The sequence below is a fragment of the Pezoporus flaviventris genome, unplaced genomic scaffold (assembly GCF_033815535.1).
Source record: "Pezoporus flaviventris isolate CSIRO_AGI_PZ_B2104156 unplaced genomic scaffold, CSIRO_AGI_Pfla_v1 ptg000002l, whole genome shotgun sequence".
In the NCBI taxonomy this organism is placed as follows: Eukaryota; Metazoa; Chordata; class Aves; order Psittaciformes; family Psittacidae; genus Pezoporus; species Pezoporus flaviventris.
In genome coordinates, this window is record NW_026892550.1 from 50,399,330 (window position 1) to 50,422,603 (window position 23,274).

General features: G+C 38.0%; 2 long non-coding RNA genes across 2 annotated transcripts in view; one reads left to right on the forward strand and one right to left on the reverse strand.

Moving 5' to 3' along the window:
* Window positions 1-17,222, forward strand: part of LOC133275485 (uncharacterized) — a 40,039-nt gene extending 22,817 nt beyond the window's left edge. Inside the window, exons 2-3 of the long non-coding RNA XR_009745546.1 lie at window positions 12,305-12,490; window positions 16,662-17,222. This is a non-coding gene — a long non-coding RNA (uncharacterized LOC133275485). The remainder of the gene's footprint in view (window positions 1-12,304; window positions 12,491-16,661) is intronic.
* A 3,499-nt stretch (window positions 17,223-20,721) lies between these two features.
* On the reverse strand, window positions 20,722-21,815 carry LOC133275481 (uncharacterized). The gene is made up of 2 exons (XR_009745544.1): window positions 21,698-21,815; window positions 20,722-21,384 (listed from the first exon to the last, which is right to left on the reverse strand). It is a non-coding gene; the product is annotated as an uncharacterized LOC133275481 (long non-coding RNA).
* Window positions 21,816-23,274: the final 1,459 nt, after the last annotated feature.

The following is a 23,274-nucleotide window of genomic DNA, read 5'->3' on the forward strand; positions in this document are numbered from 1 at the left end:
GGCTCAAAGCCCCATCCAGCCTCACTTTGAACACTTCCAGGGATGGGGAAGTCACAACTTCTCTGGGCAACCTGTGCCAATGTCTTACCACCCTCACAGTGAAGAATTTCTTCCTAATATCTAATCTGAATCTATGCTCATCTCCATCTTAAAATGTATCTTCATCTTAAAATACAAATTGGGAAACACAGAAATAGGGAAAGGATTTCCTGTTTGAATTCTGTAGTTTTTTCCTAATATCTAATCTAAATCTACCTTTTTTTCAGTTTAAAGCCATTCCCCCTTGTCCTATCACTACTTGATCTTATAAAAAGTCCCTCTCCAGATTTCTTGTAGACCACCTTTAGATTTTGGAAGGTTGCTCTAAGGTCTCCCCTGAGCCTTCTCTTCTCCAGGCTGAGCAAGCCCAACTCTCTCAGCCTGCCTTCATAGAAGAGATGCTTCAGCCTTCTGATCATCATTGTGGCCTCCTCTGGACTCAGTCCAACAGGTCCATGTCCTTCTTATGTTGGGGGCCCCAGAGCTGGATGCAGTACTCCAGGTTGGGTCTCATGAGAGTGGAGTAGAGGGGGAGAATCACTGCCCTCAATCTGTTGCAATGTTCGTTACCTTAGTTATATTTTGAAATTATGCTTTGAAGTTCAAGTCCCTTTCAAGGGGAAGAAAATATTTTCAGCACTGAAGTGGTTGCATGGGTTTGGAAAGAACAACTAGTGCTTCATAACCATTTCACGTCACAAGTCAGATCATATATAGACTAAATACAGTTAAAAAAATGCTCTAGAAATTTAATGTATAAAATTACAGTATAGAACACTTCATCCACACACGTGTTAATCGCTGTAAGATGGATATGTCATTGTGGGATTAGCAGCTGTTTCCCAGATGTATCACTTTTTCTGCAGTGCAATCAGTGAAGTAACACAGAATTCAGTTGTGCCTCCTTTTCCATTAAACATGGAAGAAAGAGAGAAAATATAATCATGTGACAGATGGAAATCTAGGGGAACTGGACACATTCGCTTTATTTCGAGAAATTTAAGTGCAAGGATCCTGCTCTAATTGCAATGTGAGAAAAGTCTTTCACTGACCTCGGGAAGATGTGGCCTGAATCCTACACCATGTTTGTTCACACATCCAAAGAGAATAAGGGCATTTTGCATAAAGTTGGTATGCACCATTGCTGGGAATTAATTGGAGCAGCAGGGATTTCTCTTTTGCCCCATGACCTCAGTCCTTGCACTTCATCTGCCTCCCGGTGGCCCAACAGGTTAGGGTTAGGAGGTTAATGCAAGCAGATAGGGTTTAGGATTTTCAAAGTAGGGACTTGCTTTAGAGACTAGTGAAGAGAAACATAGTAAGGGAGTAGGCTAAGGGGTAGGTCGTAGGGTTACAGATAAGGGTAGAAGATGTAACTGAAGTGATCTGTATTCACTGTCCAAACCCCATTGCCATGATGACTTTAATCCCCATGATTCAAGGAAGGGAAGGCCTAGATATTTAATTATGTATGACAGAGAAGAGAAAGGAGAAAGAGTAGCTGATAACTTTATTACAACTACACTGATTTTAAGGTATTGTAATGAAATAGGTTCAAAGACATATGAGACACCTACTGTGGTTTAAATCTGTATCATTTTACTTGTTAGGAGATAAATGTGAAATTGCAATTTATTTGCAATTGATACATAAGGTCGTTTGCCATTAATATATAATGATTCAAGCTTTAAGGCTGTTTTTTAGTTAAGTTGGTCTAACTTTAGGGTCAGGCAGGACCTTTCGAAATCTAGATAGGAATGATGGCTTCTGGAAGACATTTTTGTGGTACTGAGTTTCACTGTGATTCAGCATGTGAAAAATATTAATAGGTATGTCTCATAGTACCTCTGTAGACTAAAATAAACACTGTTTTGCATCTTCTCTTTATAAATAGGATTGATCTTGCCAATCAAAATGTGCTTGTTTCTGGATAGAAACATAAAATGGAGAGAGAAGGTAGAGACACAAAAACATAAGCTGCTTGAAAATGGATTGATTTTTCCCATAAAATCTTAGCTGAAAGTGAGTCTGAGCTAGTTTGAATAGCATTACAGTAATATATCTTAAGGTAGCCAGAACAGTGAATATTATAGGCAATGAATAATAGCAATCTGTCTGGAAATCGGTATTAGGAGCAGTTTTATTAAATGTCTTCTTGTTTAAGCACTCAGAGAGGGTATTGATAATAGTGTCATGAGGTCTGTGGGTAGTACTAGAATGAGAGATGCTCACACTAGTTGAAGCAGATAATAAAATGGTTATTTTAAGAAAGCATGAAGTTAATATGAGAAAATTGCAAGGTGAATATTGGCAAAAAAAAAAAAGTAAATTATATAGCTGAGGAGGCTCTTAGTGATGCCATATAAAAACCTCACATATGCTACTAGGAAGAGGCTTACATGAAAAACAGTTGTAATGAAGAAAATCTAGGGTAACAGAAACGTGGGAAGAAGTGTGCTTATAATACGTTCTCAAAGAGAACCCATTCAAAGTTGACGTTGTGCAAAAGCATCTAAGGTATGGAACTCTTCTTTGTATAGCACTGATGTGACAGTTCAGAGCAACTATCAGAGAAGCAACGAAGCTTAGGAATTTCAAAGACACTGAGATCAGAGATGGATATACGAATTTAAAACTTAAGTGTATCACTTGAGCGTGACAAAGTCAAATGTTCATTCATGTCCTTTCTAGATGCTCTTGCATGTGCCATTTTCAGGTAGTTCATTTGTGGGTTTTACATACTTTCAGCTGGGATGCTGTTGTGCTCCTCTACTCCAATATTGGGGGGAATTTGGCCAGAAGAGGCTGAATGCTGGTTGGGGACTGGCTGGGGAGCAGTTAGTGGGTGGTAAGCAATTGTGTTGTGCATCACTTGTTTTTCTTGAGTTTTATTCCTTTCTCTCTTTTTGTTATATCCTTTTTCATTTGTATTTGCATTCTGAATTGGTATTATTCACAGAATCATAAGGGTTGGAAGGAATCTCTGGGTATCATATAGTTCAACACCCCTGCCAAGGCAGGGCCACCTAGAGCAGGTTGCACAGGAAAACATCCAGGCGGGTTTTGAATGTCTCCAGAGAGGGAGGCTCCACAACCTCCCTGGGCAGCCTGTATCGTTATATTTTATTTTATTTCCATTATTAAACTGTTTTTATCTCAATCCACAAGTTTTACCTTTTCTTTTCCCAGTTCTCCTCCCCATTCCGTGGGGGGGATATTGGCGGGGGCTGGGGAGTGAATGAGCGGCTGTGTGGTACTTAGTGGCTCGCTGGGATTAAACCCCAACACTGGTACACTAAACAGCAATGCTTTTAATTCTTCACTTGGTTATTTCCAGATCCTTCCTTCAAGAACTGAGGCCAGTGAGACTGGCACAGCTTTTATTTTCTTGCATTCTTTATTCCAATTTCCTACTGTGATTTCCCCCTTTTTCCCAAAACAAATTGCTTATCCCAGCATGTGCAGTTTCCATATGACACAGTATATGTGTGTGTATATATATATAGTACTAATATATGTGCCATATATTAGTAGTTGGGCTATCTTTTCACAGTAAGATTTGCAGAGAGAGATTTATTTTATATTAAAAATACAGTCTTGCCTTGCTTAACTCTAGATTGTCAAGGCAGCTCTACTGCTATGTGATTCACCTAAAGCTGTTTCCTGAGATCCTGAAATACCATGATAGACTAAATGACCAGTGTAGTGTTACGCAGCTGTGTAGTCAAATTTTAAATTAGAGGAAAGCAACTCACTGGGAGCTATGTGTAACTAATTCATTTGATTAAAGGAATGGACTTTCCCATGAAAGTTTAGAAATTGAATGTAGATTCAAGAGAAAATGTGAAAAAAGCACCAAATAGTAACAATGGAAATAATTAGCTGACTTTGTTCTTCCAGGAAATAAGTCAATACTACTAGTATGGGAAAGATTTAAAAGTGGTAAAGATCAAAACAAAGAAGGACTGCTCTAATTGCTCCAACCAATCTTCTTGTTAGAGCAACAGCTGATTACAGTTCAACTTCAATTATGTAGATGTAATGGTGGTTACTGAACAGTTTCAGATAATTAAAGTTTTGCAAAAAATGACAGATTTTCAAGTAATTAATCTACTGAGAGGAATTTCCTTGTGTAAAGAAGCAGATTATCCCAATATCTGTTACATTAGATAACTTAGATTCAAAGACTCTTAAATAATCTGTTCAGTGGATTCAAGAGTGCATAAAACAAGGGTGAAGTTTAGGAAATTTGGCAGACAAAACCCTAAGCTGTCAGGACTATTCTCCATTGCTACTCTAACAGTGATGTGTATGCACTGAAATTGCTTATGGCAGGTTGAAAATAAACAAAGTAAAAAAAAACCTCCCAAACTACAGAGCTAATCTATGTAATTCCTTGCCACAGGCTGTTGCAGATGCTAAAAGTTTGCTGGTGTTCAATATTGATTTGATACATTAATAGAAGAAAAAATGACCTAGAGCTATTATGAATGGATGCCCACTGTGGTTGAGGAAATTTCAAAATAAAGAACTGAAAGCTGTGAGGCAGTTCCTGGGAAATATGTTCCTCTCATTTTCTTTCTACTTGTCCCTAGGAACTGGCCGTTACCAAGTACAGCATACTGAAACAGGCAGATATTTCATCTGACATTTTATGGTTGGTCCAATTCTCTCACTGCATCTCTTTAAACTTAAAGCTGTTATTTTGTTTAAAGCTATTAAGTGATCCTCACCATTGCAGATCTTCCCCTTTACCTCCTAAGAAATATCACTGGGGTTCATACGTGTGATCACTGAGGTCATAAGACAGTGAAAGACCTGTTTTTCGCTAAATGGTCTCATATAAAAGGAAAGAATTTTCTGGGAAGAATAAGGCTGTAGATGAACAAAGATAACTTTGCTTCAATATGCACATTTGGGTAATAAAGATATTGAATTTTTGGACTTAGAATAAAGCTGCTGGTTCATAGGACCTTGATATTGCTTGAGGGATACTGTACCTTATTTTTAATAAAATAGCATAACTCTGATGAACGTCTATGAATTCATGTCATGCAAAGAACATTCTGCTTTCTAGATAAATTTAGATGCATCTGATGCAGTCAATTTCCTAGGAGAACTAATTTCTTCTTAGTCCTTTAATCTTTGGCAGAATTATTTCACAGGCAATCCTTACTTTGTTAAACTTCATAGCTTTATTTTTCATCGATTCCATCTGTATTGCTACAGCAAAGAAAGCTCGTGGCATTATGTCCCCAGGACTTTCAGGTAAGAAAATAAGGTTGGTGAACTTTTAGGTTAACTCTTGTGGTCCTTCCTGAAATGTTGTGACATATTAAAATCAGATTTGTGATCTTACAAGCAAATTGTCCTCTTAATTTCTTAATAGAATATGACCTTTTTTCCTGAAAGGAACTGAGCTAAACAGTAAGTGAGCTGAACTGAACAGTTAGTGGGGATAGAAATGGGGCACTCAGTGGAGCAAATGGATAGACTGTAAGTTTTAGACTAAAATGTCGTGCCCTCGTGTGTTCTCAAATTCCTTAGTGTGAACTGTGTTGTGTGTCTGCAAAGCTTCTGTTTCTTTTTGAAATTGAAAGGATGAACAGTTTTCATAGGGTGGTCCAACAGAACTGGCTGTGGTCTGCTTAATTTTCAATGACAACCAGACTGAATTTTCTGAAAAGAAATGTATTGTTGAAACAGCAATTGCCTCAATATACCTTTCATTTAAGAGAGAAATTTTACTGTTTCCTACTGTTAGGTTAGCATTTATTTGAACTGGAGATTCATTTATTTTTAATAGCTTAGTGGTAGGATTACTTAATCATCAGAAAACCCTATATTCTCTTTTTATACAAAACTCTAAAATTTAAATTTAATTTATATCTAGAGTGAAGAGTGTGTAGATCAAGTTCCAGTTTTGGACAATTGAAGAAGTTTCAAGGGAGTTTCTGGTGTCTGGTGTGCTAAGATGGTCTACCCAAAAATCTGTCTCTGCAATGCTACTGCATAGAAAAGCACGTATTTGAAAATCAGTGCATTAGTGGAAGACTAACAGAGTTCAGGATGAAAATATTCTTTGTTCGCTGTAGGTAGCATTAGATTAAGGTATAACATCACTTTCTAATTAGCAGATAAAGAAGGAAAGATTCCTCTGCAGGCAAGGAAGGTTCCAAGTTTTCACACAGAAAGGTAAAAATCTGATGCTAGGCAGGGAAAGGACACTGGTTTAGAGTAATCACTAGTCTGATCTGGCATTCCACACTCCCATCATCTCCTTACTGCTGTCTGTTGGAGTAGAGATTGTGATATTCTAATCTTTCAAAACACAAAAAATAAATCTCTAGTCAGATAATTTAAATGGAAACAAAGATTGGGGGACAGTGGAAAGGAGTATAGATGTTTCTCTAATGATGTATGAATACCTAAAGAGCTGTCAAGTGTCCATTAAAGATCCATTGGGAAACCAGAATAAAACCCTTACAGACTGAATCGATTTTTCAAGGGCAAATCACTGATAGAGAATGGAGAGATCCACCTGAATGTGGTGGGTACATTCTGCCTGCAGCTTTTCAGCCTAGCCAGTAGTAAAGAATATCCGCTGTAAGCTGCATTTTTCATTGAAAATTGTTAGTGATAAGAAAACACACTTAGGCTGGCAAAAGCTGAACTGTTACAGGAAGCGAATATTTCCATTAGTTGTCAGACTCTTTCCCACTGCTAGCATAGCCGCTTCTGAATCACCTAGGAGGTAGGTCCTGCTGAGTACATGAGCATGGATCCCTCAGTGTGAACTTTCTGCAGGGAAGCTTTATTTGCAAATAAGAATTGCCTAGTTCCTTTGTAATTAGAGCAAAGATGATCCTGAGCAATTTCCTTCACCGCTGGTCTCGGAAGATGTTAGCTCCACGAAAGGAACAATCATAAAGAGTTAACAAGCAGCATTGTCACTAGATGGTCATCTGATGCTCATAAATGTTAGTTCTGTCTGTGCAGAAAAGTTACAATTTACACTGCATGGCAGGTAAAGTTATTCACTGACAAGCCCAGAAGATGCCTGCAGGCTAGTGTCTGATTAATCAGGAAACATTTACTTGAGCAAGCCACCAACAGTTACATATCTAGGTATACCTCCAACAAAAGGAGAGGGTACTAGCGGAATTGTGCCTGATTTCCTCTGAGCAGACCACCTAAACTAAGGATCCTGCGCTGGAACACAAATAGGACGTCCTCACTCCACGCGTCTGGGATACAAAGACCATTCAAGCACTGACAGAGAGCAAGTATGAGCAAAAGGCTAGGAATTTTCTGTCTAGAAAAGGGAAGACAGAAGGGAAATATGATAGCAGTGCATGGAAAAGGTGAAGAGGGAATGATTATTTTAGAGTTTGTGATTCAAGTATTAGTTAGCTTTCAATAAATCAGGGCTATAAAATGAAATTATGAAGACATAAGAAAAAAGAGGAGATTTTTCTTTGTATAGTGAAACTGGTGAGCTCTGCCTCAATGCATTGCCAAGGTCAATGTTTACAATGTTTACATGCAGAAAAGCAATTGGAAAGCTTCATAGATGAAAAAGAGCTGTTAATCACAAAGATATTACCTCAAACCCCAGAATTTATAAATGGAGGTCACTAGATGATCTTCAAGGCCCCTTCCAACCCAAACCATTCTATGATTCTACGAATTTCTTGCACCAGAGAGCAATTGTGACTGATTGACTATATGGAGAAGAATAAATACATTTGCTTTCTTACAGTCTTTCTTAGGCATTTGCTGTTGGCCACTGTCAGAATAGTAGGATGCTGAGTGAGGCTATCACTAGGCAAGCGAAGTCTTTTCCCTAATAAAAATTTCTAAAGGGGTGGACTTGAAGCTCTAAACTGTAACAAATGTAATGAGAATACTAACTGCAGTTTCAGTGATCTTTGACACAGTTGTTGGTGTACTTATGCTCTGGTACGTCTACGACTGCAGACCCTTAGACCAGGGCTGTGGGGTCCTGGGGGAGCAGTAAGAGAGGAGACACCAAGCAGATGTGAAACGTTAATGAGGGGGGAGTTAAAGGAGGATTATGGGACTGCTAGTGTATTGAGTCATCTCTGCTCTTACTGACATTTTGCAAAGATGAATCATTAAACTGCTCTGTCCTGGAGACACCAGGAACAGAAAACTCAGCTGTTGCTTTTTCCTTTGGTTTGTTGTATTCGTATGTGTCAAGATTCTGGAAAGCTGACAGTAAAGTTCCTGTTTAAAGCCTCCAAGGGTTGGCACCTTCTATAACACAGATAAATATTTTTATGGACTCCTAATGCAGTACATTTATAAGACATCCAATGTCTTAAGTAGCAAAGTAATAAAACACATTACATGCATGTAGCAACTTTCCAGCTAGTTTTTGAAGAAACCTGACTTTGACTTCTGCTGCACTGATTTCTCTTTTCTGCCTATTAGAAAAATTGCTTACCACTTACACCTGCTTTTGCAGGTGTTTTAATTTCTTTGCATAGGAGCAGGAAATAGTTTCATTTCAAAATGCCTTGCATATGGTTATATGGAGTAAAGATATATTTCTCAAAGGAACTTGATGAAGGGAATTAGATAACTCAGATGAACATTTGTCACACAAATGTTGATCACAGGTATGATCTCTAAAAAGCTTATCTTCCCCCTCTCCTCTTTTCATTACCTCCTGTAAAATGTATGCTACAATTAATTTTTAACAGCTAATATGCAACCATGCCTGGAATTTGCAAGGTACTGCTACAAAACTAGATAGTACAGTGAAAAGGGAAGAGAAACCAAGATATCTGCATTTGATTTCCACTAATGCCAGAGGCTGTTTGTGCTTTGCAAGTACAGAGCTCTTCATGGTACCATTTATCAAGTATATGGAACTGCTCCCTGTTTTTAACTTCATAATTTTGATGCAGATTTTGTGATTTCCTCAGGAAATCAATGTCAAAATTGAGATTAAATTTGTTCTATTTTGTTTTTCCTCCTTTAATATAGGTTCTCAATATAAATTCTGATGAAATATTTCAATAATTCATTGCTCTTCATCTCCAATAGAAAATGAAAGAGAGCTCCAGGAGAGAAAGTTCTCACTGGAGTCAGATTTGTATTTTGTGCCTATCTTGGACCTACATCTGTGAACAGTTATGAAAATGCTGCATGCACATCAATAATACAGTTAACATAGGTATTTGTCACAAAGTAAAACATACTGTCATGTAAATGAATCATCAATTCACTTAGCAGCTCTCCTTTTTTCACACTCATTTTAGGTTTTGGAAGCTTGAGGCTGCTGTTGCAGAACCATTCTATTTACCTGCTCATGTTTGTTCGAGTGACTGTGGGATTATCACTTAAAGTAAGAAAGCTCTTTTAAAATGCAGTTTCCTACTCTGCTGGTAGTCTCTGGCACCTGCACCTGAAGTCTGGAAAACAAAGTTTATGGATGAATTGAACAGAGTTTAACTTGGTCTGTTCAAACTAGGGCTCTTTCACCAAGTGATAGGAGCAGTCTCCACCGATTTCTAATGATGCTTGTCTTTTTTTCCAAACATCTCAGGTAGATGGAACTGTAATATTATTACAGTATGCCCATCTCCAGAAGGTTTCCCATAGCTTATAATTGGCTCTATTGTAGAGTTACTGGCAATAGCAAATAGCCTGTCAGCTTGATTTTCTGAAATATCTTTAAAAACCCCACTTCTTTATATAGATGAAGATCTTGAGAACTGAAGTTCTGCAGGTGTTCTGGTTGGGTCCATTCTGTGCTTCTGCTGAAATACTACTTTCCTAGAAAAGTCTCAGGAATGAGATTTTGAATGCTGTAAATTTTTTCGGCTTGACACAGTGACAAATTTGTAAGACCTCCTCAGGGTCTGTGGAAGGATCTGAAAGCTTGTTTATTTTTAGTTTACTTTGCTTTCCTTTAAAATGTTTTTTCTTGCTGGTAGTTGTGTCTTTTCATGTGACTTTTGGGATCATAATTGTGAATTAGAACGGACGAATGAAAAACATTGGAATTTAACAAACTGCTTCTTGTTTCCTCAGGTCTGTATTCTTGGTAGTCTGTGAATCAATATACTGAACTTATATGCAAACACTTATGTAAAGACAGAAATAATGTATGCAGAGCAGTTTTTGCCACACTTATCTTTGCTATTATTTTATTTTGTATGGATATGTTTCCAACTATGGAAATTATATTTTCCATTTATGATTTAATGTAATATGTCAGTCTCTTGGATAGGGCTGAGAAATTACGGTGTGTGTGTGCATGTCAGAAACTTCCAGCTGTCCTTCCGAATGTAAAATTAATATTTTTTACATGCTTTGTTAGATTATGATTTTTTTAAGCCTCTAGTCTAAATTCCCATGCAATCCAGGGCAAACTTAGAAGTGTATGGGAATTGCTTGGGGCCTAGGCTATCTGAGTTTTGAATATACCAAAGGGTGGAGATCCCACAGCTTCTCTGGGCCCCTAATCCAGTGCCTCATCACCATTTGGGCGAATTACGTTTCACCACTCATGCAGGCAGAATTTCTTGTGCTTAAACTTTTCACTGTTTTCCCTTGTCCTTTTCTTGGGAAAATAGGTCTACTAATAATGCCATCTCGGAATTTAAATATACTCGCCAAATCCTGTATTTCACTTCTCACCACATGTGGTAAAACAACCTTGAAATGCTTACAGAACAGCTGAGGAAATAATGACTCCACTATTTTTTATTTATATGTGGGGTGCTGAGTTTGTAATACTTATTTAATTGAAATTATTCAAACATGGTTAACATTACGAGTCAACTTTTCTAATCATTACATTATATACATCCCACCACTGTATTTTCTTCCTTTAATGCCTAAAGTAAATCTGCTTTCAGAATACGTACTCCACTGGATTTCTGATATGTAACAATTTGGGTCTTGCAAACTAGATTTTCCTACCCACAAGTGCTTGTATTTGTGGATTAAATTGTCCATTGCAAACACAAGAGGAGGGCAAACACTGAAAATCTTCTTTTGTTTGTTGCAAAAGCAGATCATAAGTACACAGCTCTGCCGTACTGTTGTGAAAAGAAATAAGGTTACACTCATCTTGGAGAAGAAAATGCTCAGGATTTTTCTGTTTACTTTTTGGTGCAAATTCTCCGAGTTTCGACCCTCCCCTGCATCCTTTCTCTAGAGAAATTAATTTGCAGGTAGTGAGAGGTGGGAAACCTCTGCAGTTTCCCACAGCACTATCCCTCTAATAAAAATCCAATCATGCCCTGTCTCAGACAAGTCCAAACTCAGATCCAAGTCTCATGACTATTCTGAACTGATGTCATTATTTATGTCCTTGTCATAGTTGAGCCACATGAGTGGATTTTACCATGGCTGGCTTAGCTTAAATTGCTTTCACTTGTTCTTCTTGAGCTGAAAATAACTTATTTAACAACTGTGTTAGTGAGAGCAAGATGTACAATTCCTAACAAAGAAAAGGCCTTTACTATACTCACAATGAATACCACAAGCAGTATACCAATAGCAACAGCTCCTCCTTGAGAGACAGCTTGGGTTTTTTTACTTAAAGGGAAACTGCATAAGGATGATAATGTAGGAATATAAAAATACATTAGAATTTCACTTAACATCTTTCACCTCATAAATACTGATGAAAACAGTGAGACCTATATGCAGTGATCAGTTGTGTCGACTTGGGAAAGAATTCTTTCACAACCATAAAAATTCTCCCTCAGTTTTTCCCCCAGGTAAAAGACAGAGAGTTCCTGATAACAAGTAAATTACTGGGGAATGTTAGACTTTTTCTAAGAAAGTCACAGAATATAAATGGGAATATAAATTAGAATAAAAGCTTTTAATCTTATAACAAATATTAAATACTGCCAATTAACTATCATAACCATCATCATGTTTTGATTATGAAAAAATAAGATGGTATAAATCTTAGCTATTCCTTGACATCCACCAAAACAGCTTAATTTTTACCATTCCCTCAAGAGAGAAAAAATAGAAAAGGAATATATAAAAAGGTTTTCACTTAATAGCATGGAATTAAATCACTGCGCCTTATGTAACTGTGAAAGAAAATGGACCACTGACTCATGAGAGTTTTCAAAAGCTGTCCTCGTTGCTGACTGGAGTAAGATTTGTTGTTGTCTTTGGTAGCTACTTAGGCTTCCTTTATGTCTTAGCCCTCCATTATGGATAACAGTGTAGTCATCTGTTTTTTCTATTTGTTTTCCAATAGCACCTGCAAGTCCCAGGCACAGGGCAGAATACAAAGGGTCACGTTTGACTGGGAAACCAAACTGGATTCTACTCCTGCTAAACTCTGTGAATGTTTGTGGGCAAGTTAAAAACAGAGAGAGAGCTTCACTGAGAACTTACCTGTTTAAATAAATGGGACAAATGGGGAGCAGAGCTTATCTCAGAGGTTTGGAGTTTATTCTTTGTTTTGTTTTAACCTATTATGGAACACTTCTATTTCTTGCTTACTTTAAAGTCACCTGGAGCCTTTACCTTGATTTGAATAGAGGCTAAATCCCATGCTTTGTTTTTACTATTTCAGTTCATATATTTTATCAAATGAGGATAATAATCAGCAATATTAGAACCTGTAGAATTTGTAAATCAAGTTCTTGGAGTAACTGCAATATTAACATGAGCTGTCAAAACTAACCCCTGAAATCTCTTGTTATTTCCTCATGACGTTGTTACCAGCTATGCCTATTTGTTGTGTCTCAAACTGAATTTTTAACTAGCAGCTTTACCCTTTGCACTTCTTTACCTTAGCAAATTTTCTGTGATGTATTCATAGTCAAAACAAATCACATTAGATTATTTGAATTCATTTCCCTTGGACACCATAGCAGTAATGAGGTTAAATAATTGATAAATTCCTAATTCTAGTAAAATTCTAGTATTTTTCCATTAAAAAAGTATCAGTATTCTTTACTAATATTTTCTCAATGTTGATCAAAGATCCCATTGTTTCTATTTACCTGGCATATTTAATGCAACCCTTTATTACTTGCAGTCATTGGTTCCTTTCATAGTAATGTCAGTATATGTGCAAATAAATTAAATACTTTCCAGCCAGGTAAGTCATGTCATCTCTCCCTAGTAATCTTCACTTGAATTCCATTCACCAAAATCGTGTGTCATACCTTGTTATTGGTTGGGAGCTACCTTTTGTCTGCTTGCATTTCTGAGGACAAGTTTCTCCCTCCTGTCAAATGAGAACTACAAGGTGCTCCCCACTTTCTGGGCAGTGGTGGGAGAAGGAGGTGGCCAGAGAGACAGGAACAGAGTGAGGTAAGAATCTGCGGGAGCACTGGGTGAGAGGCAACTGAGATCAACCCTGCAGCCTATAGTTCTACTGGCAGCCATATTTCATGTGGGCTGTGCACAGAGCTGAGAGCCAGGTGGTGTGGTACAGGTCCAATGACAGAAATCGGATTTCCCCTTCTAGAATGGAGGATAGAAGAACAGATGCATGCCTGAACCTAGACACTCATCTCCCTGACAGTCAAAATGTGTTAAAACTAACTGCCCCTTCGCCTGCCACTGGGAGTGGAGCTAGGAGAAGGCTGTAGATGCTGAGCTGGTCTGTCATCTGTTATGGTTTAAGCCCAGCTTAACAGAACCATGCAGCTGCTCTCTCACTCCCCTTGCTTCCTTGCACCGCTCCTGGAGGGATGGGGAGGAGAATCAAAAGAATGTAACTCCCATGGGGTTGAGATAAGAGCAGTCCAGTAACTAAGGTATAACACAAATCACTGCTGCTACCACCAATAATAATAATGATAAGGGAAATAACAAGAGAAGAGAATACAACTGCTCACCCATAGACCGATACCCAGCCTGACCTGAGCAGAGATCCAGCCCTTCCCAGTAACTGCCCCCATTTTTACATCCTGGGCATGACGTGCTGTGGTATGGAATACCCCTTTGGTTAGTTTGGGTCAGGGGTCCTGTCCTACTTCCTCCCAGTTTCCCCTCCTCCCTGGCAGAGCTTGAGACTCAGAAAGTCCTTGGTCAGAGTAAACATGACTGAGCAACAACTAAAAACATCGGTGTTACCAGCGCTGTTCCCAGGCTGAAAGTCAAAAACACAGCACTGCACCAGCTACCAAGAAGGAGAAAAATGACTGCTGCTGCTGAACCCAGGACACATCCGAGGTGGAAAGCTAGCTCTGACATCAAGCAGCTGTGAAAACTGAATAAACCACTCGTTATCTTCTTGTAACCATAAATCCTGTGGAAGCTGCTTCACTAAGCAGTCAGTGCCCCTGTATGGAAACCGACTATTGTCCTTACATTTGTGAGATGAATAGGAAAATACACGTGTAGATTTGACTGCATGCTCCTATTTCTTTGTATAAAGATTTATGTAGAGATTGTAGGGCATTATGATTTCCAAAGGTCCCTTCCAACCCTTTTGATCCTGGGATTATCACCATTTTTTAATGTAGTTGAGATTAAAAACTTTGAAGACAGCATTTCCCCTCTGTGACAGTTACTGCATATTCTGATGGAAAATCTTCCTAAATCAACAGTGAGGTGACAAAAAGATCAAAAGCGTTTGGCTTTCTGCCTATTAGACTGCCCCAAAGCAGCACTAGTAAAATATTTGAAGGATTTGCTGTCTACTTACAGTGCCATTTATATTCACTAGTTTCAATAAGTAAAGTAGCTGTCTCCAAGCAGTGTACACCATAAATGGCAATGGATTTTCTCCCCGTAACATCTCTTAGTGTCGCCATCACCACATTGTAGGTGAAAACCAATGAGAAGAGTCACAGACTTAGGAAAATGCAGAATGATGAACAGTTGGAGAAAAATTATTTTTTAATTTCAGAAAAGGGCAAAACAAGTTTTTACTGTTTTAAGTTTGAGAGTAATTGATCTTAAATATGACACATCATATTTATTAAAAACTTAAATCATACCTAATCCTTAGCTAATTTTGCTATGGTAAGTGATCAGTTAGGATTTCCATATTTTTCCTCATATACGATATGAAAAATGGATTTGAAGGATTTGAACCAGCCTCAGTCAAACTACTGGTTTTGTTAGACTTGTTTAAAAAAAAACAAAAATCAAAAAAACCCACCAAATAATTCAGCAAATCTGAAGAGATGTAATATCCAAGGTTTTCTCTGAAAAGAGTTGGGAAGTGTATGGATGAGATCCTAGTACAATCATTTAAGAAAGGTTTCAAATAGATTAGAGGAGTCCTTAGGCTGTGAAATCCATGATGCTTAAGGAAAAAAGCTTACTCATCTTCTTAGCAAGAACCACTGAAAAGGCTGGGGTTTCACAATAAAAAGTACAGCACTTCATCTGGCATCTCTTCTTTTGACCTCCTCCGGTTAATAGTAGTTCTTCCAATTTAAATAGCCTCATATCTCTCATATTCTTCAATTTCTAATCCAGAACCTGAAGCTAATGCCCTTTTCCTCAGCTTGGCTATTTGACCATTTTCTTTTTGCTGGTTTTATCTCACATTTAAGAAAATACTGTATCTGGTGGCAAAATATTTTATAAGCTGTCCATATGGTGGATACCAGAGCCATCAAAACCTGAAATGAGTAGTTGCTTAACAGTAGATCAAACCTTGGTGCTCCTTTCTTCACTCATTGTGTGTGCAGTATATGGTCTAAAACACATGAGTAAGCATTATGACGTGAGGTATTTTTGTCCAAAGATGACAGCAAGATCTAGGTTGTCCTGTGTCCTGAATAAACACTGATAAAGACTTGAAGGTTATCTTCTGACAAAATCCATCAAGCAAGATTTACAACAGAGGAGAGGATAAGGAAACAGAGATAAATATGTTCTATGAAAAACAAGATGTTGTGCCACTGTGTTCCAGTTTTTCAATTCTGTGCCATTGGGCAGTCTGTAGCAGAGCACCATGTGCTCTTCTCTTTCCCTTCCCTTGCTCAGGGCTGAGCTGGACCCCTGCACCAGGTCAGCCTGAGCTCTGCTGACAGAACAGCAAGACTGCTTCTCTCCCACATTTGTCTGGTTTTTCTTTAAGAGCAGAGATGTGTAAAAGTGTTTCAGCTTTCAAGACTTCTCCCTTGAAACTGGGTAGAAAAGACTGCCCGAGGAATAGCAATTGTTGTTGCTATGACATTAGAAATTAATACCAGTGCATATTTGCTTGATGTTCTCAGCACTAATTTCCCATGTAGACGAACCATCACAGATCACTTCAGTAAACTTTTCTGTCACTGTTGCTTTCAGCTTAGGACATTCTTAGCTTTAGCATCCTGACCATAAATCCTCAGTAGGATAATATGGTTTCATCCAAGAATAAAATGTGCTGGAACAGAGAATTGAGGTGGCTGTATTTAGACAAGGAAATCTTGACAATGAAAAGGTAAATATTTTGACTGCTGGAAGACAGGGAATAAAGCAAAGAGTATGAAAGACCAGGAGACAAGATATGTTGGCTTGGATCTGAGGGAAAGGGAGAAACCGAGGCAGATGGTAATGGCAAAGTTATTAAGTTGAGGTAGAGGTAGCTGGGGAATACTATCAGCAAAAAAGGTAAACAAAAATAAGAGAAAAAAAAACATTCTGTACCTTTTTAGGCCTGCTTAATTGGAGCTATCATAAAGTTGATGCCCAGTGCATGGAGAAGACTCTGAGAAATTTACAGTTGGCCAAGGAGCCAAAGGAGACTAATGAATAACAAATACTATTCAAAATCCTCTAATTACATAGCAGGTTGCTACCTTGGAAGAAAAACAAGCTAATATAAATGCAAAAGGACCAGAAACAGCCCTTCTCCAAATAATTCACTTGATTCAGCAAGCTGTCAGCTGCACGATTTCATTTTCTCTCTTCTTAATCCTCCTTCTCTCTGCTGAATGCCTTCCTACGCAGCAGCTCTTCTAAGCTAAGGGTTTTGTTAGTCCTCTGGCTTCTCCCAACCTGTTCTACCACATGTAATGGTTCCTATAAATAAAAATATTTATAGGAACTTCAGAGTTATCTGAAACCTCCAAATCAGTAGTAAATCTGGATTAGAACTGGTTATTTTCAGTGAGATTTTGGTGGATTTTAATTCTGTGTAGAGGTGGGCACCAGTTAAGAGGAGACAGCAACCTGGTGAAAGAAAAGGGAACTGAAGCAAATGTTCTGGGATGCAGATGCAAGAGGGCTTTTTTTAAAATTTATTATTTTTTTAGTACTTGATTTCCCAGTGGCTTGAATTTACAGCATTTCCGTTCCAGGAACTTTATCAGGGAAGCAAAGGTCTCGGTCTTTTCATCTTACAGGCTCTGAGGAAAGGCTGTACAGCCTTCCTGTGCTCTCCTGCCCATCTCCCGCGAATCACAGCTACGTGCCCCTTACCAGTACCTTCCAAGTTGCCAGGAATGTAACTTTCAGTAACTCAAATTTGTACTTACATGAATGCTATATATTCACCTTTTGTGAAGACTTTCTGTAGAATTCTATCCAAAAGATTTATTTTTCCTATCTCTACATTGAATTTTATATTTTCTCTTGAATACTTTTATTTCTGAATGTGAGGATGCCTTACTAACTACAGTGCAATAAAGAAAAGGAAATGATAATGTTATTTTCACCGTGGCTTCAAAAAAGGGTGTGTCTTTAAAATACAAGATGATATAATTTAAACTCAGTTATAATTTTTCTGCTTTGTGGTATGCAGTTCTCTATAAAGAGTAATGATCAGTTACTATGGAAACAGATGTATGTACATACACTCACCTGCACACATAAAAATGCTAAAAAGGTGCCAGAGAAGGCCTAAGCTTCTATTGGAAATGTTGTGTATATCTGTCCCTATGGCTAAAAGGAGATCTGTGTGATTGCTGTAGTGGAAGAACAACTGCTGTGTATGAAAGATGATGCTGTCACAAAACCAAGTGTGCATAAATTGGACACATTAAAGTCAGAAGCCTCCTTCTGATGTTAGAGAAGCTTGGTTTTGGAGCAGGTGTCCAAGGTCAATGACAGCAACAATTTGCACTACGTTTAGGATAGAACCATGATTGGATTTGTGTGATTGACCACAGTAGCAGAGTTGGCAGTCCTCTAGCAGCTTCCAAAGACCTTTTGGCTATTTACATGCATAATATCTTCAAGGGTATTTTTGCTTAGCCTTGCCTTTTGGTTTTGTCTGTGCTGTTATAAGCCACAACATCCAAAACACTCCCTCTTACTGCCAATAGCTACCTGACTGACAGTTCTTACAATCCCTTTAGCGGCCAATAGCTGACCAGCTGAAACTCAAGAATCAGTGAAGAGGGTTATCTGCCTTGAAAACCAACAAACATGTCAGAGATCTGAAACAAACAACTTCAAATGCACAGGGTAAAGCTTTAAAAAGAGACAGTTGAAAAGGAGAACTTGCGGAGATGGGAGAATGAGATAGGTGAGACAGAAGAGTAGGAGAGGCAACAGTAGGGCACCTCCAGGCATAAATAAAATCCCACAAGTCCAAAATTCAGCATATAGTAAACTGTTTTCCTTGCTAACAAGGTTGGGAGCTCATAAGATACACAGATACTAGAGCTTGCCGAGTCCTGAAGCTCATGCAGTCATGAATGTAGAAATGCTTAGGATGTTACAGGTATATAAACTCTACCCAAATAATGCTGTTTGAGACCAGGAATGTTGTTTGTGAGGCACTAAGCAGTACTTTTGTTGTTGTTATTTATTATTTTATATACCCAGTGCTTTTGAATACATGTCAGAGCACTTCTGTTTGTTTGTGTATTTAATACGCATTCCACATCAATATGTGGAAGAGATTATCCTAAGTGGGAAAATTAGGTCTGAATGATGCCGCTTATTTCATGATGAGTAAATTGAGCTTTTCTTTTGAAAGGTCACAATGCTAAGATGACTTTTATGGCAGCAAATGTCAGATCAGATCGAACTAGGTCTCTAGTATTTTTTCACTTGCTGAATACTGTATGTAATGTTAAAACCCGAAAGAGTAATTGACATCTAATTATTGTCAGTGCAATTATGTGCATGTCTGGTGTAACTCGGCTCTTAAAGTTAGAACACTGCTGGAAATGGGACACTTTGTTCTGGAGAAAGTTCTGTAATGATGCAACTGAGTAAATTTATTGACATACTTAAACTCTTCAGGTAGCTTTGCTGGGTTGCCTCTACAGCTGATTTATAGGTTCAGTTGACAGAGGACAGACAGTACTTGGAAATGTGCGTCTGTCATCTACAATCAGGGAGAAAATTTTGTACTGCTTTTTTCTCATTTCAATTACAAGGTTTGTGAGAAGTGCCCCTTCCTTCTGCAAGAGAACATGGGACTTGGAGAAGACCACAAGGCAAGGGCCTTGGTAAGTCAGTGAGGGGATATATACCTAGACTAAAAGCTCCAATTGCAGCATTACTGTCTAATCAACTGAACAATTTTGTTGAGCAAGAATACAGATCTTTATGTTTTTAGCCAGCAGATGAAAGTTTGAAAATGCATATACCAGTTGTTTATCTTTTGTACACGTGGATTGTCTATTACCATTTAAGCCTGGTCACTGTCGCCTTGCCTGGACTGTTTTGTCTGAGCTTTTGCATAGTGCTGTGACAGTGGAGGAGACAGTGCTGGGTATGTTGTATATAACAGGTCATGCAGCGTGCTTCATGAATGTGCTTCATGTTTCTTTATTGGGGTGCTAAATTGCTAGTCTGTTTAACAACTGGGTAAATTTGCTCTTTTTTTTTTGTCAAAATTTGCGGAAAGGAGTTTCCAAAGCTGTATTAGCCACTGTATTTCAGAGGGGCTTGTCCTATACCATCACCAGCATCAAAGCACAAGAAAGGCAAGCTGCTTAGCGAAAAAATTAGTTTTGCTTTATTTCATGAACCTGATCTTTACTTCCGGATGCCTATTTGTGCTAGTTTTGAGTGGAATAGACACTGTTAAAGGCTTTTGAATGGTATATGTATCAGTCTGTTTACCAAGAATCTATAGAATTACAGAATTGATTCTATATTAATTGTGGATCTGAGAAAAATTAGTTTTATCTGTAGGATCCTTCACTCTTTATAGGGTACTCTTCAGCCTTCCAGTTCTCTTATGAGACATGGGCTTCACCATTATCCCAGTGTTGTCAGATACTTTGCCAGTGTTATCAGCAGCAAAATCAAGTTGTCATCATTCCCAAATCAAACCTGCCCTAGTAAATACTATTGTAAGTCTCTATTTGCTGCATATTTTCTTATATAATGTTATAGCCTAGGCATTTTTCCACCAGAAAATCCCTTTCTGCATTAATAAAGAAACCTAATTAATAAAAGGCTGATTTCTGAATTAATGCTTCTATTTATGAGTTTTTCTCTGAAGTTATTTCACTGTAAATTATGCAGTACTTACTTGTTATTGTGAAGTTTGGATGATAACACAAATATTTATTTATTGATGGCAACCTGGCTCTCATTTATTACCAACTAAATATCAGTTAGAAGTTCTGTGCTGTATGCGATTTTCATGAGGTGTGATTAATCTCATCAAAGCCCACAGTCTGTTAATTTCCAAAGAAAATAAGCATAATTAGAGAGTATCTGTCAAGAAATTTTTTAGCAGGAATTTAAGCTGTGTCTGAACATTTGGGCTCAAATAGTTCGAAGCTTTTGAACTTGAACAAATTATTGCTAGCACTAATTCTTGTTTATTAATGCATTTTTTCACACTTCACAACACTATCTGATGCTCCAAACTTCAGTCAGCTCAGGTGCAAAATTAGATTGGTCTGCTAATAGGTGATGTTGCAGAAATCAGTGGAGTTAGTATTGATTGGATGTTACTGATATTAAAATTTAGATGGGATATATTTTGTGTTTCCTATCTTCCCACCTCTATCATTTATTGATCACAACTTCTTGGCTTAACAGGGCAAAGTTCCTAGAATCAAATCTGAGAAAGGTGGTATTCAGTAACCTTTGAGAACCGCCATGAAAATGTTTGGTTCTTCTAGATTCTGTCTAACATATAGCCCCCCACACACACACACTGCCCACTCCCATTCTTCTGCTCTTTTTCTGCTCCTTCTTCTGCATCTGCTGCTGCATCATTGTCTACTGCTTTGTCATCTTCTGCTTCATCTTCTTCTGATGCTGCTTCTGCTTTTTTTCTGCTTCTTTCAGTTCTTCTGCTTTTTCTGCTGCTTCTCCTCCTCTTTCTCTGCCTCCTTTGTTTTCTCCTTTCTTATTCTCCTCCTTCTCCTCTTCTTTTTCCTCCTTCTTCTAGCTCTTCCCCTTCTTCACCCTTCTACTCCCTTCTTTTTCTCTTTTTTAAAAAATAAATTGGTAGAGTACCTGTGTTGATGGAGCAGTCAAGACAATGAATATTAAACAGAAAATTATGGATGCAAGAAAGGTTTATGGGTTTAAAATTTGAAATGAATCAGTAGATCATATTCTAGTATTCCTTAGTCAGTATTCAGTATTTAAGCACTTAATAATTCGATCACCCAGTTTGATATTTCACAACTAACTGCTAATTGTTGGATGATTTGAGCAGAATTATTAGCACCAGAAACTGGCAGGTATTTAAAATTACCCTTGAAAAATCATCTAGAAATACTTTTTTCTTCATAAGCCATTTAAGTTGGTCACTTCTGATACAAACCTGTGCCAAGTATTGTGATCCATAGCATATATATGCTATGATTATTAAGCTCTAGAGAGGTCTTCACAGTAATTTAGCAATTCATTACGCTGCTGTAGATCCCTCTTAGGCAGTTAACTGACTCTGTGTGTGTGTAATCTTGATTTGTTGAAATGCAAAGATGGATTCACATCAGTGACCACTGATTGTGATAGAAGAAGATCTGCAAAAGCCAGGTGAGAAAAATCTGTTGTTAGGATCCAGGATGCTTGACATCTGAAACCTTATGTAGGGTGGACCACTAACAGCAGCAAAACAGCCTTTTTTCAGAGCGATGGTGGTTACACTTACCTGTCTAACAGTGCTGTAACAGATTAGAAGTGCAAGTAAAGCCAGTTACCATGCCTCATCCATGAATACAATAATCTTCCATCTGAGATGACCATAAGGCTTTCACTTGCTTTGATGCTTTCATCTGTGTTTGTTCGTATTCTATTAACCCTGCCACCTTCATGGGGTATTGTATCGAAACAGAAATACCTGAGCTTCAAATGAGCTTGCTGTGATACTAAAAGCAATACTGCTATGTTAACATGGTGCTCTTAACTTCTCAGCTGGATAAATTAGCTATGTTACTTGGCCCCTGATGAGTGAGCTCATTTAGACTTGAGAGAGAGGCATGGAATTAGTTTGGACTTGCTGTTCAGATATTTCTGAATAACCAATACCAGGTATATACACTTCTATTTCATAATTTTTGCTCTTGACTCCACTTTGATTTAGTTCAACCTGCCTCTTAGTTATACCAGTGTAAGATTCTCTTATTCTGCAATACAGTGTTCTGTACATGGACTACTTTAGGAATAGCTGTTGTGTTTTGTATGTACACCCTATGTTATTCTAACTCAGATTTCAAATGTAGATAATCCTTACCATTCAAAATCTCAGAAGTATGTAAACTTTTGAAAGGTAAAAAACTTAAATCAGAGAATTATAAAATGATGAATAATTCTGGCAGCTACATTGAGAATATGAGTAGAAACAGTTATGTTAGATTGTTATCCCTAATGGATGATTAATGAAAACATGGGTTTAGAACTAAACTGGAGTTCAGCATTTGTGCTTGCTAAAAAATGCAGAAGAAACAGACAAATCCTGGAGTGTGCTAGGTATTCATTAGAGTCACTGTAAAGTATGGGTCATTGGTTGGTTGCCAACCAATGGTGATAGGCAAATCTGTAAGTAATGCATTTGATATCAACCCACAGGAAAATGTACAACCATATTACTTCTGATAAAGTTTGTCACAAAAAAAAATGTTAGTATGTCCTCCACACTAATAGAAGCTCTGAAATTGAGCTCTGCCTCTATTTGCAGTTCTCTTAGCACCAGGTATTACCAGGTAAGAGTGTAGGCTATGATGAACAAAGACACTATATCTGGCAGAGGGATTTTGATCCAAAACCCATTGAAAACTGGGAGAGGATATAAAACACAAGATAGTTGTCCCTCTTCTGGCTTGCAGCAGAGAAAGCCAACCGTATTTTGGGCTGCATCAAAAGGAGCATGACCAGCAGGTCGAAGAATGTGATCCTGCC